General features: G+C 34.4%; 1 protein-coding gene across 2 annotated transcripts in view; it reads left to right on the top strand.

Annotated features, from left to right (window-relative positions):
* Positions 1-16,020, top strand: part of acvr2ba (activin A receptor type 2Ba) — a 42,710-nt gene that overhangs the window by 1,191 nt on the left and 25,499 nt on the right. The window lies entirely within an intron of this gene.

Raw genomic sequence — 16,020 nt, 5'->3', positions numbered from 1 at the left:
GTTTTATTTTAATTTTTTTTCCAACTTAAACCATTGTATCTGATTATGAACTTAACATTCAAAAAAGTTATGAATGTACACATACAATTATTGCATTTAGCCATTTTTATTAATAAAATATTGAAAATCTTACAAGTTTTTTTTTGGGTCCAAAATGATTCAAATTTTTCCTAAATGGTTACACCTTTTAATTTATTTAGAAGGTTATTTTTAGGGTCTTAAAACATTTGCAAATTTTTCTCCACCTTTAAAAAGATGATTCATTTTTAAAATGTATTTTTGTGTGTCTCTTCTGGGTCAAAAGTGTAACGAGGGATGTATATATCTTTATGTTTAGCGTTCTCAAGGAGTGTGTGAAGTCTCTGTTTTGTGAATATAATGACTCTTTGAGTTCCCATCAAGCCTCTTTTGGTTACCCAGGTTCATATGAAGGACAGGGATGTTTTTCCTCCAAAACCTCAAGGACTTTGGTTTAGGCATCATAGTGTTTGTTTGCCACGGTGAAAAGTGGTTGGAAATCTAGTTTGAAAGTAGCTTTGATGACGCACTTGACATGACTGAAGAAAGTTGGTGTTCTTCTGTATAATATATATAATATATATATATATATATATATATATATATATAATATAAGATCTGAGTGCTGTAATAAAATTATCTTACGAGATCCAAAAGCACCAGACATTTTTCAAAGTTTCAGTATTTACTACGATGTTGCGTTTTGAGTTAACGTTATGTAAAATTCTAGCAATTCATGTTGTGATTAAATTTCAGAAGCCCTGCTGTGTAGAAATAGTTTTGTCAATGAAAAACATATTGTTTGACCACTAGATAGTATTTGTGAAGTTAGCATAGTATTTTATTCTGTTTAATTACCTAATTAAAAATAGCATTGTGTGATTTATAGGATGATTTTCATTATCTGTTATAATAAATATATTTATACATTTTATTATCTGTTTTTGGAAAACTTAGTCAAAATAATGTCACAATGGAAAACAAACTGAATATCCCTTAATTTTCTTGATGCAAAATGTAATTTCTCAATCTGGTTTCAAGAAAGTCACAATAGTAATGCGTGCGATGCATTTTTTTTTTTTTTTTTTTTGCATTGCAATCGAGAGAAATTTTAGAAAATGTAATTTAATGGTCATGGAAATAGTCCAAATATCCCTTCATTTTCTTAATGCAAAGTATAAATTCTCAATTGATTCTTCTAGTTTCAAGCTGTGTCCCTGATAAAAGTAATGCACATGACACATTTGCATTATAAACTTTGGAGATTCAAGAAAATGTTGTTTAATTGTCATGAAAATAGTCACAAAAGCACATTTCCCCTATGCAAAGTATTTCTCAATTCCTCCTGAATTCAAGGTAAAACGTGTCATGACACATTTAAATTTTTATTTTTTTGCATTACAATCATAAGAATATGGGGAAAACCGTTCAGTCGTCACAATGCAATTGAAGGTGAATGTGCTTCTGTCACTGAATGCTTTAGGTTTGTAAAGCCTGATGTTTTGGCCGTGGTGTGTGTGTGTTGTGTAATAGTCTTCTCGTAGAGCATTCCAAGATTCCCGGCGGAGCGGACGACGGTGCCGTAAAAAGAAAAGCAGGGCGGTGTGGCGATTAAACAGCCTTCTACTGGTGGAAACAAATTACCCTGATGCTCTGTTTGCTGCTCGTATCTGATGTGTTTGAACGCTGGGGTGTGAGTCTGCTTTCCCCACACATCTGTGTGTGTGTGTGTGTGTGTGTGTGTCTGGACGGGGGGAGGGTGGACTGGAATTCCTCTCTGGACTGAAATGGCCACTGTATAAGCTAGGAGTCCATCAGCGCTGTAGAGCGGATCATCCAGAGGGAAATACGGCCGCGGTTTGGATGCTAGCTGTGCTGCATGGGTGTAGAACTGGACGTGTGTGTGTGTGTGGGGGGGGTCTGTTAGAAATGGGGGATGGGTTGCTTAAAGCAAGAACTGGGATTTAAAGGAGCTTTATGTAAGAAATCTATTTCAATTAATCATAAAATGGCCCTGATGTGTCACTAGACATTAAGAAATCATGTTCATTTCAAATACTTATATCACTGACAACAGTAGTCCGGCCAGGATATTGTCATTTAAAAAGTGGACTTGCAGCCCTCAACTGATGTTGATGTTATCATTTTGTGTTTTGGCCTGACGCGCCTCCCTCCACCTTTCTACCAATCACAAAGTCAGTAGTGTTTCGGGATCCGTGTTGCCAGCTTTGCTGTAACCTACCCTAACTCCAGTCGGATAAAAATGTCTAATTAGGGCTGGACGATTATGGCCTAAAATCAAAACCGCGATTAATTTAACATTTTACTCCGATTACGATTAATGAACGATTATTTTGTTTCGTTTTTTTTTTCTTTTGCCCTCATAGTTCACTGACAAGGTTTGTACTGTAAATATGATTTACTATCAGCAGTTATTTCATCTGTGTTCGTAACATTTCTTACTAGGGTTGGGTATTGTTTGAATTCTATCGATATCGATTCTGATTCTTATCAATTTCCAATAAGATAAAAAATCCAATATAAAAAAAATTTAGTCAAATATTTAGATGTCAAACATCTTTACAAAGCATTCTATTGCAGCTGAATAACACACTAAGGATTACTATTAACCATTTTAATGGTTTAATTAAATTTTAATAATTAAAAAGAATCATTTACATTTAATAATTTAGCAGGTTATTTTATCCAAAGATGAATAATTAATTAAATTATAATAATTTATTATAGGCCTAATATAATTATTATAATTTTATTTTATAAAAAAAATATTTTGTATTTTTTTTTTTATATTTCTGAAAAAGGAACTTTGGAAGAATTTTAACACATCATTTCACAAATCATTATTAAATTACAAAGAATAAGAATTCAAGATTTTCTGTTGTGAAACTGTATTTTGAGAAGCGCCTAGTAAGTTTTACTTGAATTACATAGAAATCGCGAGTAACATTCAAACAGGCTTGGGCGGTATCCAAATTTTGATACCGTCAAACCTCCTCCCTATTTTACCTCGGTATACGGTATTACCGTGAATAATTAAAAAATTATGACATAAGGCTGAGACAGCATCACCAAACTGTTGGCTTGTGCCTAAACCATTCAGAAACTGAATACCAAACACTAATACTGAAACAATAACAAAATTGCATGCACAACAATATTAACAACTTTTATTAGCAACAAATAGCAATAGTCAAACAGAATTAAATTAACATAAACATACAGTTTTTGCGCAGAGACACGCACACAAATCAATAAAATCACTGTGCACGGATAGTCGAACATTCGAATATTCGTTCTGCTCTAATTATTCGATAAATAAAAATGATATTCAAATTTTGACATTTTTGCTTGCCATAAAAAAAAGAAAAAAGTCCACAATAAAACCTAATTCGGTCACTTTCTGTGATTCTCCACGGCATATTTGAATATGTATGCAAGCAAAAATAATTAATGAATGAATAAGAACTGCGGTCTTCTACAGTACTTCAAATATGCCGTGGAGAATCACAGAAAGTGACCGAATTCAAGAACATTGTTGCGGCATCTCTCAAGCAACGAATAAGCACCGCTAACTTGGAGAATGCAGTGAAAACTCCTCTTCTCACGTCTGCCCTAAACACTCGGCACAAACATCTCCGTTTCTCGATGAAAACATGAGAGAAGTAAAAAAAAAAAACTTTTTTGAACATTATCAGAACATTTTCCTTGATGCGAGTGGTGCGTTACCAATGATGAAGAGGATGCAATGCCCACTCGTCGGAAAAGGCTGAGCCAGTTCCCCAGCGATGATTACAGAGAGTCCAGCCGAGACGAGTGGGAACAGTTCTTGCTGGAGCCATGTATTCCACCAGATGAGGATCCCATTCAGTGGTGAAACGAAAACACGAAGCGCTTCACAAACCATATTCGCTTAGCACTCCGTTATTTGTGAGTCCCGACAACGTCTGTGCCATCAGAGCGTGTTTTCTCCGCGGCCGGCCTTATTGTTCACAGACGGAGCCGACTTTCCCCCAATCATGTTTACATGCCCGTGTTTCTTGACAAGAACATGTAGCCCTACAACAATTGAAACTTTGAAACTGTCAGCAAATCTTTTTTGCTTTTTTTTCTAAGTTAAGTGTAAGCTAAATTCTGTACAATAGCCTAATTGCTGCAGGCTGCTTTACGTTTTTTCTTTGTTTTTTTTTTTTTTGCTTTTAATCTGTACTTTTGTTTGTTTGCACGCATTGTTAAAGGTTTTCAGCTACAAAACACGATGTGTAATGTTCAAGCTTATTGTGTGTAAGCTTGTTCAAAAATGACAGAAACAATAAATGTTGCTGAAAAATAACGTCTGTCTCATTAAATTTAATTTAAATATTCGAATATTCGTTTTTTGTGAGCTCAAAATTATTAGAATGTGATATTTGTGGAAAACGCCCATCCCTAAAAATCACACTGCACGAACAACTTTTAATAACAAAGAGCAGCTTATAAAAAAAGAGCAAATAGACCCACAACAGTCAACCAGAGTTGAATTAAAATAAACATCCATATATATATATATATATATATATATAAATAATAAAAATTATTGAAAAGCAATAGATCTAAATAAAAACTTATTCTTTCCAGTCTTCTTTCCAAAAAAGTTTTTAATGAAATCCAAATAAAAATACCTGAATCCATTAAATAAATAAAAAATAAACACAGTGCCAATAGGAACGAATGGCAAGTGGCATACAATCTAGTCAAGATTTTTCGCTAGGGCACGTTGTGGACCGACAACTTTACCTGCGGTGCTAAAAACCTGCTCCGATGGTGTGCTTGTGGCACAGACGCACAGGTACTTTCGTGCCACTCGCGACATCTGGGGAAAACACCAGGCAGCATTTTTCCATGGATGAAGTGGGTCCTCGTCTCCTTGAGTAACTGGCTCCAAACAGTAGGCTGTTATATCAGCTCCGACTCGGTCCTTTACGTTGCCGATGCCGACAGGACCTGCCATTGCATCGGCTTTTTTTTTTTTTGCAGCATATTCCCAGAGTCATCTTTTTTCGTGAGGCCACAATTTGCAAATAGCCTCGTCCTTATTTACCGCCTCTCCCTTCTCGCTCGGTGGAAACCCGAAATACTGGCAAACTGCAGAAGTTGTGTTCTTTTTCGAGACCAGGTCACTCAGTGAGCAACTTGCCATCTCCCCCCCCCCCCTCTCTCTTTCTCCTCGTCTCGTTGTCAAGCGATGACAACCACGCATACTTATTTTTAGGCATTAAATAAATTGTATTTAATATTTAATCCTTGTCTCCTATATAAGTGCAGTGTTTTTTGTTTTTTCATTGACGATATGACGGTATTGAAACTGATACCATTGCTATTTTTAGATCCCGCGGTATACCATATTACCATATTACCGCCCAAGCCTACATTCAAATAAACATTTTGGAGTAGAAAGACTGAAGTAATATTTTCTTGTAAAATAAAATTAAAAAACTCCTGATAAGATAATAATAATAATACGATTCCTACTAATAAAAACTATAAAACACACTAAGGATTACGAAGGATTAATGAGCTGCTGGATTCATGAATATTAATTAGGTTTTGTGTGTTCCCTACAACTGATTGGCCGAAATCAAAACAGGGACGATAATAGGTGAGCGCCAGCCAATGAGATTGCCGTTCCACTAACTCCACCCACTACCGGAAAACCCAGCTGTTCTTAAAAGCTGAAGTCTTCAGTAGGAATGCCGTTAATTTGACAGGAAAATTACAATAAATAATATTGTTTAAATGTAGCACGCCAATCCCCTCTCTCTCTCTGTCTCTCTCTTTCTCTGTGTGAGTGAGGGGAAAAAAAGCACAGATCATCTGACGGAGAGTCAGAGAGTGTTCACGAGTGAAAATATCTGTGCTAAACGTAGCCTCCAACTAACACACTGGCGAGTAAAATCAGAGAATGTATTAGCCGTTGGCTAATATTAGACATCATTTAGTAGCCAGAAGGAAGATTTAGTCGCATATGAGAGTGATTTACTCGCAATGTAGAGGGTTGACTTTAGGGCTGGGATAAACGATTATTTTTTAAACGATTAATCTAGCGATTATTTTTTCGATGCGTCGATTAATCTAACGATTAATTTTCCCAGACCGATTTGATTTCGATTATCTCCCCATTATTTGACTACTAACAATTTATACATGTTGATTTACATATCTGAATGAAAAAAACATCAATTCCTTAACATTGCAATATATGTTTATTGCTCTTAAAATTACAAAATAAAAGACTGACTAAGAATGCATTACTTTGCACTTGTATAGAGATAGCATTCAATAAAACCTTGAAAACACATAGCTTTCTGAAACAAGCTTACTGAACACATAGGGCCTAGCTTACTGAAAAAAGAAGTTCTTTCAGATGAAAATAACAACAACTTGACGTCTAGCATTCAATAAAAAAGGTCAACCAAAATACTTGTTTAGAGCAATTGAAAGAATACAGAGAGTGCTTTTCCAAAAAAAAAATTAACAGTGGGAGCCAGCAGCCTGTCATGGAGAAAAAAAATCTCCGAATGCTCCACGTGAAACTTTGGCGTTCCGCCCTTTTTCTATCGTGTCTAATGATTTTGGTTAATATGCACGAGGGAGGGAGGGAGGGAGGGAGGGAGGGAGGGAGGGAGAGAGAGAGAGAGAGAGAGAGAGAGAGAGAGAGAGAGAGAGAGAGAGAGAGAGAGAGAGAGAGAGAGAGAGAGAGAGCGCAAGACAGCGCTCGTGTAGTTTGAAGACTGTGAGTGCGCGCGTGAAACTTTGGTTTTTTGCCCTTTTTCTATCGTGTTTAATGATTTTGATTAATATGCACGAGGGAGAGAGAGAGCAAGAAGCGCTCGTGTTGTTTGAAGACTGTGTGTGCGCGCGCAGCCGGGGCTCTCTCTCGTACGCGCCCTGCCACTGCCACTCACCGATCAAATAAGGCTTTAACAGCCGCCAAAAAAAAGATCAATGCAGAAAAACCCCTGGATTGGTTATATTACGTTGGACAGAATGTTGATCCAGCCATCGCGTATATTCAGCGCACATAAGGTAAACGTTTTGCAAACTTTTTTTAGAGAAATAAAAACAGGACGACGAATCGATGCGCCTATTTTGCGTCGACGTATTTTTTGCGTCGACGCCATCGATGACCTCGACGCGTTGTCCCAGCCCTAGTTGACTTACTAGCCACAGAGCTAGCTTCTGAAAAAGTACTTGAAGACTGGAAATAAAAAACATCCCCCGGACAGCAGTTATTAGACATGCGACCGATAATACTGTTTGTTAGTTTGCTTATTATGCCGTTAAAAACCTTAAAATAAACACAAACTGTCCATATAATCTAAAATGTTGCAGAATGCTGGAGGAAAATGAACTTACCGGGTTACCCGCCACAACACAAACTCACCCGCATTTGGCTGGTGGCGGGTGCTAATTTCCATCCCTGGTGCCATTACTGTTGTAAGATTACCTGTCTGTTAATGTATTTATGGGATATTTTTACGATTGTTTTGTCATTATTATTGTTGTTATTTTGGGGTTTTGATGCTAAGAACTCATCGTTTTAGGTTTGTTGAATCGCTGGAATCACTGCCAGAACTTGTCAAATTGCATTGAATTTGTAACATTTCTCATAAAATCCATGCATCATTTTTACTAGAATAAAATTAAAGGATTGCATTTAAACAATACATGCACTCTTAAATTTACTTTTGTTAATGATCATCAGGCAGTGGCAGAAATTAAAAAAAAGGCCAAATATCGATTGCTCAATCAAGATTAAGATTTTCATTGGAATGCAATTTTTCCAATCAGGAGAGTATTAAATGAAACCTCATACTGGAAATTAGCAGTTATTGAAAATTAATTCTAATTGCAAATGTTGTGTGCGGTATAAAGACCCGTTACGACACAATTTGTGATAAAACAGACATGCATGTTGAGAACAGCACATTCAGGCACTCAGTATTCTGGGAAGTTTGTTTGAATTGGGAATCATTTTTCAAATAAAGCCAGGGTAACACTGATTTTACATGCAGCACACAGAGAAAATGACATGAATATGGCAGTGCGCAAATGCATAAAGCGCAGCATAATTTGAATTCATGAGTTTAAAGTTTAGAGCATTCAATTCACACGGACCGACCGTCACACACATCGCCAGAGCAGAAAAACGTATAATATATCGGTCGACCACTAGTTAGAATGTGAAATGTTATCCTAACGCATATGCTGGGAAATTGTTGAATTCATAAATGTGTATTTCAGTCCTTTTTTATATTTATTTTGGGTGGTTAGGGTTATATATTTATATGCAACTTCAAGCATAAGAGGGCACATTTGTTGTTTTACTCTGGAATTTTATTTTGTTTTTTGAGCGTTACACATTTAAGTTACTGTCACAAATTTGGTAGCAGTAGTAAACCACGTTCGCAGATATTTATTAGCAATTTACTGCTTTTTAAGCAATTTGTTATGTTGTGTGTATACATTTTTGACCTGAAGTCTTTCTTCAGCAGTATAATTGGTTTAGTTTTTATTTAGCGACTCTTTGAAATAAAGCAAGGCAATCTTGGTGTATTTCATATATTGTGTATATTTATATGTTTTATTTATATGATCTTTAAAGATGATCAACCTTCATTTATGAGCTGGAGAGCCTGGGTTTAGTTTAGCTCAAATATTCCAGGAAATTGCTTGTTTGCGTATGTTTACAGTGCAGCAGACCTGTGTTATAGGAAAAGCAATTCCTCAAGTACTAAGCTCAGACAGTTGAAACACTGAATTTGCATGCATTTTAGCATTGATTGTTGGGTGCCAATGCATTGGTCAAATTAACCAAAATATTGAATGAATAAACCTGCAATACACTTAGAGCATGTGTACAAATTGCTGAATTTGAACTCTGCAGCTCTTTCTGCTGAATATCATGTAGATCTATGTATTCGTTAAAGATTTGTCGCATGCTGTGAGGAAAAAGTTAATTATAAGTTTATGTGAGTTCAGACATTAGCATGCTTTAATGGCCTTGAATCACATTTCAGACCCACCCATGCATTTCTTTTTCTTTTTTTTTCTGCATTGATTCTTAAGGTAAATATGAATAATATTAAATGTATTAAATACATTTTAAGAAAAACATCTGTGGAAATATTTCTGCAGGTGCATTATCTGTTAAGTTTATGAATTTCCTTAAACCCTAAATCCCACGGTGCATTATTCAGTATGCTAGTATTCACATTTTTCTTTATTTTTTAGTCTATTTACCTGGAGAGAAGGTCTGCATATTTAAATGCACTCACGCATCAATGCATATCATTATTTTTAAGGAAATTAACGCTTTTATTCATCAAGGATGCATTAAATTGATCAAAAGTGACAGTAAAGACATTTCTAATGTTTCAAAAGATTTCTGTTTCAAATAAATGCTGTTGCTTTTAATTTTCTGTTCATCAGGAATCTTGAAAAATAAATGCATCACGGTTTCCACAAACATATTTTGCAGCACAACTGTTTTCAACGTTGATAATCAGAAATGTTTCTTGAGCAGTAAATCATATCAGAATGATTTCTGAAGATCATGTGACACTGAAGACTGGAGTAATGATCTGAAAATACAGATTTGATCAGAAATATATATATTTTTTTTTACAGATGTTCACAATGGAAACGGCTATTTAAAATTGCAACAATATTTCACGATTTGTCCTGTTTTTTATTTTTATTTTTATCAAATACAAGTAGCCTTGGTATGCAAGAGACTTCTTTAAAAAAAATGTTTTAAATCTTTCCAAAATCCAAACTTATAAACAGTAATGTATCTGTTAAAAGTTAACTTATAATACTCTAGTTGTTAAACTGACTGAAATCCGCTCTATTGCACAGTGATTGATGTATTTGGCTCAGAAGCAAAGAAAATGAAAGGTGTAAATCAATAAAAATTCAATCAGAAAGTTTAAAGTCAGTTGTTTTATTTATTGCATTTTGTTTTTTCATGGCGAGTGTTGGCATTTCAAGGTAATTTCATGTTATATTCTGTCATTGAGTTGACGGCTGAATGTATGCATCGTTGTGATCAACCATGTTTGTTGCAGAAGTTTGTTTCTGGCCCCTAGAGAAAAGCCCAGAAATAGGGGGCTCGTCCGGGATGGGCTCCATTCAGCAGACGATTGATGGCTCATGCTCTGCTGCTGAGAATCAGCAAGCTCTTTGGGCGTGTTTTTTGTGTCCGTCTGTGTATTTATGTCCCTTTCTGTCTGTGTTTGTGTCGGCGGGGCCCGTCTGCTGGAGCCGTCCCGGCCCTACAGTGTGTGTGTGTGTGTGAACACCTTACGTTGTGTTTGGATCTCTGTGATCACTCAAAGCTGTTGGTGTTTCCACCTGAGAGAGCAGATCCTTGAGCAGACGTCTCTTCCTCGGTGTGAGGAGTCATTATTTGGGGCTCCAGCTCCGAGGTTTTTGAGATGGAGATGGGGCAGATGCTTCCTCGGCGCTCCAGATGGAGGAATGTGTGGATAATCCTGACTCCCAGGCTCCTCTCATGACCTCTCCGTCTCCATCTTGACGTCCAGCTGTCACCAGACATCCATCAGCGGCCCTCAGCTGTTCACTTCTGCCTCCAGCGTCCACGAAAAAGAGTAAAAATATCTCACGCTGGAAGAGCTTGCTGAACACACACTAATATCTAGATATAGGAAATAGAAGGGATTAAGATTTTGGTTAAGATTCTTCTGAATTATTTTTCCTGTTTCGCTAATGATTGTTTCAGCATTTCTGAAGAAGCACCTGCTAAGAATCAATACAAAGAACACATTGTCAATATTTTGTTGCTTTAAAAAAAAAAAAAAAAAAATATATATATATATATATATATATATATATATATATATATATATATTATATTTTAGTTATAATTTCAAAAGATTGAAGATTTTAATTCACATTTTTGTTTGAAACTTTTTTTTACATTTTAAAGTAACAATTTACAAGATTTGTAAAGTTTTTTTTAAAAGCATGTTTTTAATGCTTCTAAACATTTTATAAACATTTTTAGTATAGCTCATACTTTGATCATCATTTAGACACATATTTTTTAAAATATTTTTATTTTTAATCTTTTTTTTACATTTTATATTTATTATGTTTAGTTTTTTAGTAAAAAAAATACAATTAGGTTGTACATTTTTGTTTTTATGAACAATTTACAAAAAAGTTGTACATTTTTATGTTTTGAAACATGTTTAAAAAAAAAATTAAATAAAAATTTAACAATTTTTGTTTTTAAAATATTTAAAACATTTTAGTAAGTAAATCTTTTTCTTTTTTTAAAGTAACCATACACAAGTTAAACACATTTTAAAAAACATTTGTTATTTCATGTTAACTAATGCATTAATTAATACTTTTGCAGCATTCAGTTTTATTTTAATTTGGTTAATGTTGCATTTTTGACTTAAAAATGTTGTGCATTCATAACAATAAACAATTGTACATTTAACCAAGATGAATAATTAAAATGGTAATTTTTTAGCTGCAGAAGTTTGCTAGTTCTATCTTAGTTTTTACTCTTTTAGTTGACTTCAGTACAGTCATGCAGTCGAGTGAAATGCGTTGTTTGGGTCTCTTTGGTTGGAGGTCGTATCCCGAAGCATCGCTCAAGTCAACAGAATAATTAGTCTGGAGTGGGGTTTGCAGTCATTGTTGTGGTGACTCTGTGTGAGAAAAGGCTGAGAGGACTGAGACGGTGTGTGACGTGGATCTCGGGGTGAAGGAGGCCATGCTTTTGTCATGTAAAACCCAGCGGTGACCACCTGCCGAGCGGAGGCCCGTCAATGACCACCAGTGCGTGGGAAAGTCTTTCTCCGAGCCTCCAGAGACAAGCCGCCATTTATTTATTTTAGCGTGACAAAATTCGATATTTTGCCTGAACTTGATGTCATTGTTAGTCAGAGGTTTAGATTGCCTCAGAAGAATGAATGAAAGTCAGGCTTAATGTGCGTTTAGACTTGACTTGCATCACAACAAAGTTTAATTAACGTTCCTGGTCTTATTATGAGAGATTCATTAGTGTCTCTTTCTAAAAAAAAATGCTTTCACAATATAATCGTGCATTGAATATTACCATTATCATCAACGTAATTCTACTGAAGATTTAGTAGTACGTTTTTACACATTTGTTTTAAATTAATATTATATTTAGTTATACTTTTAAGTAATGCTTTACAAGATTACACATTTTTATGCTTTAAAATATTTTTGTGACTTTTGTAAAATGCGGAAACGTACAATATCTTTAATTCTTGTAGTACTTTTAAAGTATTTTCTTAAAGTTTCTTAACGTTTGGAGATTTTTCGTATATATATATATATATATGTCAGATATCGTCCAGATTCATATTAAGTATCATCAGAATTTGGATTGTGCTTGTTTTATCCATTGCTTAGTTATCATCTACAAACATCATATTTTCAGAATCAGTTTGTTTTAAACATTTGTAAATGCGCAAACATACGATTCCTTTGAGAATTTTTGTCGAGTTTAAAGTGTTTTCTTGACGTTTCTTAAAGTTTGGAAATTTTTCGTATGTATATGTCAGATATCGTCCAGATTCATATTGAGTATCATCAGAATTCGGATTGTGTTTGTTTTATCCATTGCTTAGTTATCATGGACAAACATCGTATTTTCAGAATCAGTTGCGTATTTAAAAACGCAATCTAGTCTGCAATCTAGAAATTTCTGAAGCATTTCGTGTGTTACACTTGAGATGGAAAAAGTGGATAATATTCCATTTTTTTCCAAAATTTGGAGATTTAGGCCCAGCCCTGCCTACCTTTGTATTAAAGGGACAGTTCACCAAATAACGTTTTACTAGTTAAAATGATTCCTGTTCTCCTTATTACAATGACTACATTTTGTTACATTTGACGTAACTCTAAATCAGTCTAAAACACAAGCCAAATGCATTAATTTTGAGGCCCAGAAGTGAGTTTCTTGTGTTTTGTTGGTTTGTATAGCAGTTAATCTGGCTTCTATCCTGCTGAAGTTCTCCGTCGGCTGATGTTTGGACTCATGCAGCTGCATGTACATCACAGAACGCCTGACCTACTTACAAACTCCCTCACAAATCCTCCGTCTGGGCTCGTCTCTAAACCCTGATCATGTTTGTGTTTAAAGGGAACGAAGTTGTGTTTCATTCTCTTCCTCGTCAACTTTCTCCAGGTTTGTTTTTAGTATGAACTGGGCTGATAATGATGATCATTGTTCCTTGCGGTTGAGTTGTGGTTGTGTTTCTCGCCAGCGGCTATAAATAGATTCAGAGCGTCACCAAAAGAGAAACTTGTGTGTTTCAAAATGGATGCCTTTTGGAGTAAAGAGTGTTTGGAGATGGTTTTATGAAGGTGTTTTAGCTTGTCGTCTTCCATCATAACCTTCATTCATTCATATTTGCAATTGCGGGTTCCTCATACAATTTTCATGAAATGCGATTCCTACATGTAATGCATTTAGCATTTTTGTGGGTTAGCAAATAATTATCATTTTATTTCTAAAAAATAAACGAAATTTTTTAAAATAAAATTAAATATTAAGTATTACAAAATTCACTTAAATTCATTTTTTACATTTAATTTTACAATTTTATTTATATTTGTTGCAATATGAATTCAAATATTTAATTATGTATTTCAAATATTTATGTTTATGTATTTTTATTTGTAACAATTGTTTTTGTTTATTTTACTTTTTTTTTAATCCGTTTTAAAATTTCTGGACTCTAATGGGTAAATACAATTTTAGTAATCAAAAAGCATGTTAATTAATTAAAAATCGTGAAACATTCAATTTTACACATTCATTTATTAAGTTTAATGAAAATGTTTAGCCCCCTGAAATTTAATTCAGTTTAATATTTACCAAATTGTTTTCTGCTGTAGTTCCATTTTAATGGTTTACTTAAGTTTTAATAATAAAGCAATGTCTAATTAACTGAATTCTGAAAATAATGGAAATGCCATTTATTTATGTTCTTTACAATAATAGAGGCCATATGAATTATATATGTATAATTTATTACATTTTAAGAAATTCTGTTTTGTATATTTATATTTTCTGTAATCAAATGAAGGCACAAAATATTAATAATTTATCTTTAAAAAAAAAACTATGAAAATTAATTAAATATTTTTTTCTTTTTTGGCAAACAAAGTTCTGCACGAAAAAACGTGGGGAAAAAAATAATCATCCTTTTAAAAAACGCCAGTTTATTATTTTTACCACATTAAGTGATATATATATATATATTTGTGTAAATTTCTGCGTTTTCCACCGTGTAAATCGCGGAGCTCCTCGCTCAGGGTTTGAGTTGTTTACATCCGTTTTTCCTCGTAATATCACTGTGTCATGAATAGTCTGTTGTTTTCTCGTGTCAGAAGGTGAAGGGAACTCCGGAGAGTGTGATGTGAATCAGATGGGATCTTTGTGAACGTGTTAATGGAGTCATTCAGTGTTGCTCTCTGTGATCCGTCTGGAAACCACAAAGACAGACGCTGCTCATTAACTTCTGTGTGGCTCTGATGAATGAAGATATTGTTCAGCGGTGAGGGACTGAGGTTATTAAGGCTTTCGTTGTGTGTTTGTTTGTTTGTGTGACTGTAACTGATCTATTCAGGATTATTTTCCTGCTGATATAACATTTGAGCAATGCTGTAAATTAGATTATTTTAGTCTAGTTTGTGATTTTAGGTTTTCTGTTTTGGCTAATCAGTTCATAACTATTTCAATGATACACTTTGGATATAATTTGCATTTACGATTAAAAAAATGTTTGCGTAATTTATAAAAAAAAAAAATGCGCTACAAATTATGTTGAAACATATTAATCAAACATGTCAAACTTTAATATGTAAAACTCATGCAATCAAGTCATTAAAAACCTTGTATTAAAAGTTGTAGATTTTATAGATATTATCGTGTATTGGCGATCTCACAAGCTGGCGATTTATAACGATTATCCCTTCTGGTAAAATATCGCGCTGTAAACATCATTAACAGCTTGGAAGTGATGGCAAATGGTCATGGTATAAGCGAGATAATGCATGGCTAGCTGTGCATTAATCGATTTTAATGCACGGCTTGAAGTGCATTAAAATCGTTTAGTGCATAGCTAGCAATGCGTTATCGGTTACATATGTTCTGATTTAATTTTGAAGCTATGATCGACTGCAATGATTGATATTGAAAATCAACTTCTTTTTTCCAACTTAAAATGTTGTAGGAATTTTGATACTTTTTGTTTCAGTGTTGCAATTTCCAAAGAACTCAGCTGGAATGAAAAATGATACTTTAATGCGTAACTTCTCTCCGTTCACCGCTCCCTGAACTCTATAATGGAGTTGTTCTGTTGAGAATACACAGCGATTCATGACTGCGAGATGCTCATTTATGGATCCGACTGCTGCCAGGCGTTTATTTTCAGCACTGTCTGGGAGTTTATTTTTCAGAAATAAGAGAGAAATCTGCTGTGTGTTGGTTTCAACCTCCTGCTGTTGAAAACGCATTCAATGCAGTTCAGTTTCTAAAAGACACCTTACAGTGCTGTTTAGGTAGGAAACTCACTCACAAATTTTTTTTTGTTGTTGCATGCATTTATTATTATTTTTTTTAATAAAGCACTTGTGTATTTTTATAACATTTGTTTGCAAGCAAAATAATTATACAGTCACATGCTGAAGATGAAATTTGACATTTCTTGAGTGAAATGTTTTTTTTGAGGATTAAATTGTCCACTTTGTACCTTTTTACCTCATAGAAATGACCTGAGACATCACACAAACGATGAATAATTTTATCTTCATTAAAGCTCATCAGCCTCTTTTGGAAACCAAACACGTATTTGACTACTACAATCTGCATCTGTCCGTAAAATAATTTATTCTGATATGAAATTCTGATGAAGTGATTAAAGATTC

The sequence above is a fragment of the Carassius carassius genome, chromosome 35 (assembly GCF_963082965.1).
Source record: "Carassius carassius chromosome 35, fCarCar2.1, whole genome shotgun sequence".
Classification (NCBI taxonomy): domain Eukaryota; kingdom Metazoa; phylum Chordata; class Actinopteri; order Cypriniformes; family Cyprinidae; genus Carassius; species Carassius carassius.
The sequence above is the reverse complement of the archived record's forward strand: the minus strand, read 5'-3'. Positions and strand labels throughout refer to the sequence as shown.